Genomic DNA, 3,604 nt, shown 5'->3' on the forward strand with positions numbered 1-3,604 from the left:
AGTCTAACCATTTCATGCCCAGTATCCTTTGTATTATATCTCAAAAAAAAAAAAAAAAATCCTGGCCTCAACCTATAGCTATGCAATTATATTCCACTGTTAGTGCAGACTTTCAAAAGTAGTATTAACAAAATATTGAGTATGTGATTACCGCAGCAACAAGTTACATAAAATGAGGAGGCCGGGTGCGGTGGTTTACGCTTGTAATCCTAGCACTTTGGGAGGCCGAGGGGTATGGATCACCTGAGGTCAGTAGTTCGAGACCAGCCTGATCAACATAGTGAAACCCCATCTCTACTAAAAATACAAAAATTAGCCAGGCGTGGTGGTGGGCACCTGTAATCGCAGCTACTCAGGAGGCTGAGGCAGGAGAATCGCTTGAAGCCAGGAACGGAAGGTTGCAGTGAGCTGAGATCGTGCCCTTGCACTCCAGCCTGGGTGACAAGAGCAAGACTCCATCTCAAAAATAAACAGATAAATAAATAAATTGAGGGAGCAGGACACCAACTAGTCAGTTGCAAAACCAAAGTGTCCTAACTTCTAACCCAGCTCTCTTTCTTGTACAAAGTATGGCCCCTCTTCAGCTTTTCAAAAGGTTGAAGATATGTTCTTGGTTGCTTCAAAGGACAGAAACAGAACTAAAAGGTGTGTGATACCAATATTTAGTTCAATAATAATGACAGCTTAGCAATTAGAGACTCCACAGCAATCGAGTGGATTCCATAATTGGAAACATTCAAATCAAAGTTGGATGATCAACAGTCAGGAATTTCTGGAAGCTTAAGGAGATCAAACCAGACAACCTCTAAGAAATTGTCTTCTAAACTTGAGTTTCTATAACCTGCTCTTCTGGACCAATGCAAAGTAACTTCCTTAGCCATTAACTCGTATCCTCACTAGCAATTCCAAACTAAGAAATGGAAGAGGAAAGCAAGGATTGGCTGAGGAATGCCTGGAGTGAATTTTCTGTCCTTACCCTCGTTTCACGACTCTTTGATACAGAGAAAAGTGCTACCCGCTGCTTCTTGCCTCTCATTCTTCCCACTCTTTCTCTTCCCTTTTCACTGCCAGCCATAGTCCTTTCTGTCCTAAGAAGTGCATCAGGTATATGCCACCCACCATTGTGAAGTTTATGTGTGTGCTCCATAGTGGCTCATTCTTAAAACTTGGATAAGCCCTCCACTGGATTTCAATTCAAATCAGAAAGTATTTGAGGGCTGCTACTCAGAGCTAGCATGTTTCTGGGCATTTAGAAGGCAGGGAGGAGGCGTGACAACTGTCACCTCAAAGAACTTGCTGTTTGTCTGTAAGTTTTACCACCCCAGCCCACCCCAGTTACAGTATTGATTGGCACTGAAGGGAACAAAAGGCATCTTCCTCGTTCTTCAGACTTCACAGTTTTCAGAAAAAATCTGTGGGTGACATCCGAAATTCGCACAAAATAAGCACAAAGTTACCCATTACACAAATCACAGAATTTAGCCCATATTTAAGAGAAGCACTTTTCAGCTGCATGGTGATTTTTCCTTCATATATCTCCAATTATTTCCTTCAAAGGCACACTTAGTTGTCTGCTGCACAAAGATAAACCAATATGACACAATTTTAAAATTATATTTAATCGCTTTCGTGGTGTGCTCTACTTGGTAAAGAAGGGGGAAAAAAAGGTTAAGTAAAGGCCAGGATCCTTTTTCTGCAATGCATGACTGACGTGGGAAACAGATGAGTTACCCAGGCTTTGTTTTTTGCTACCTGCAGTATAAAACTCCCTGACATTGTCCCAAATTCCTTTTACAGGTATTTTATTTTCAACATCTAGTTTTGTTCAGCTTTTCTTCCCTTGCCATCTTTTTCTTCTTTTGCCATGTATAATGCATAACAACAGTTTCTGAACTCCAAAAACATAGAAACCTCAGAATAATATTGCCTGGGAGAAATTAATCTCTGTACCTCCAGCTACCAAGAATCATTTGCACGTGAAACCCTGAGATTTGCAACTTTCCTTAATCTAATGCAATAGCAATTCTTATACCACATCATTCTATTGGAATTGATGACTAATCATTCCCAAAACTCTTTTGAAACTATTGTTTTGAAACTATTGTTCCCATAATTTTGTCTTTTGATTGAAAAATGTCATGACCCCATATCTTCTTACATTTGTATGTTATCTGTTGCATAGCTAATCCCTCTCCCTCAGATTTAGTGGCTTAAAACAGCAACCATTTGTTTAGCCCACAATTCTGTTAGGCAGTTCTTCTGGTCTTAAATGAACCGACTCATACTCTGTGTTCAGCTGCTGTATTAACTGGTGCTGACCAGACTAAGGGGGCCTCAGTTGGGATTACTCCTCTCTACTCATATGGTCTTTCATCCTCCAGCAGGCTGGGCTGGTTCACATGGTGGTGGTGGGCTCCCAAGAGCAGTACATTGATATCTGAAAGGCCTCTTGAAGTTCAGGCTCAACCTATCACAGCATAATGTTCAGTATGTCCTGTTGGTCAAAGCAAATGACAGGGACAGCCCAAATGCAAGAGATGGAGAAAGAGATTCCACCTCTTCATGTGAGAAGCTGCAAGCATTGTGGCTAGTGTTGCAATCTACCATCCCAGACATTTAAAGCTTATTTTCAACATCCTGTGGGTTCTGTGAAGACAGTGTCAGTGTCTGATGGACTTTTCTATTTCTCCCTGTAGTATCCTTCACTCATAGAGCCTGAGAAAGAAAAGGAAAATAGCATTGTTAGCACCTAATGTATTGAGGCATTGGCTAGACCTTTTCTATGAATTGGTTCATTTAATACACACATAGCCATTTTGCAGATAAGGAAACTGAGACTCAGAAAATGTAAATCACTTGCCCACATAATTCAGTCTGAATGCCAAAGTTGGGGTTTGAGGTTGCACTTAGGTCTAAGTTCAAAGCTTTCTGTGTTATACCATGCTTGCTGCTTAGCATGTTTTCTTTTGTGTAATTCATGCTGCTAATGAAACAGTGTAAGCCAGCTGTATGTTTACTGTTAGTGAAATGTGAAATGATTTGTCTTCTTTTTCAGTAAATATGGCAAGTCTGCTCAATTTATTCCCTTTATCATTGCATACACTACAAATATTCTCTTGCTATACCTTCACCTGTCAATTAAGGTATACAACAGTAATTTCCTTGTTTTTTTTTTTTTTAATTTTACTTTAAGTTCTAGGGTACATGTGCACAACTTGCAGGTTTGTTACATATGTATACATGTGCCATGTTGGTGTGCTACACCCATTAACTCGTCATTTACATTAGGTATATCTCCTAATGCTATCCCTCCCCCCTCCTCCAACCCCACAACAGGCCCTGGTGTGTGATGTTCCCCTTCCTGTGTCCAACTGTTCTCATTGTTCGGTTCCCACCTATGAATGAGAATATGAGGTGTTTGATTTTCTGTTCTTGCAGTAGTTTGCTGAGAATGATGGTTTCCAGCTTCATCCATGTCCCTACCAAGGACATGAACTCATCATTTTTCATGGCTGCATAGTATTCCATGGTATATATGTGCCACATTTTCTTAATCCAGTCTATCATTGATGGACATTTGGGTTGGTTCCAAGTCTTTGCTATT

At 40.4% G+C, this 3,604-nt stretch overlaps 1 protein-coding gene and 1 long non-coding RNA gene across 4 annotated transcripts in view; one reads left to right on the forward strand and one right to left on the reverse strand.

The window, feature by feature from the left end:
- The window catches only part of LOC105544542, an 8,976-nt gene extending 7,913 nt beyond the window's left edge, over positions 1–1,063 (reverse strand). The window contains exon 1 of the long non-coding RNA XR_001006780.1: positions 977–1,063. This is a non-coding gene — a long non-coding RNA (uncharacterized LOC105544542). The remainder of the gene's footprint in view (positions 1–976) is intronic.
- KCNQ5 (potassium channel, voltage gated KQT-like subfamily Q, member 5) overlaps positions 1–3,604 on the forward strand; it is a 565,034-nt gene that overhangs the window by 504,356 nt on the left and 57,074 nt on the right. The gene's annotated exons all lie outside the window — the stretch shown is intronic.

Source organism: Mandrillus leucophaeus, unplaced genomic scaffold, assembly GCF_000951045.1.
Source record: "Mandrillus leucophaeus isolate KB7577 unplaced genomic scaffold, Mleu.le_1.0 Scaffold300, whole genome shotgun sequence".
Taxonomy (NCBI): domain Eukaryota; kingdom Metazoa; phylum Chordata; class Mammalia; order Primates; family Cercopithecidae; genus Mandrillus; species Mandrillus leucophaeus.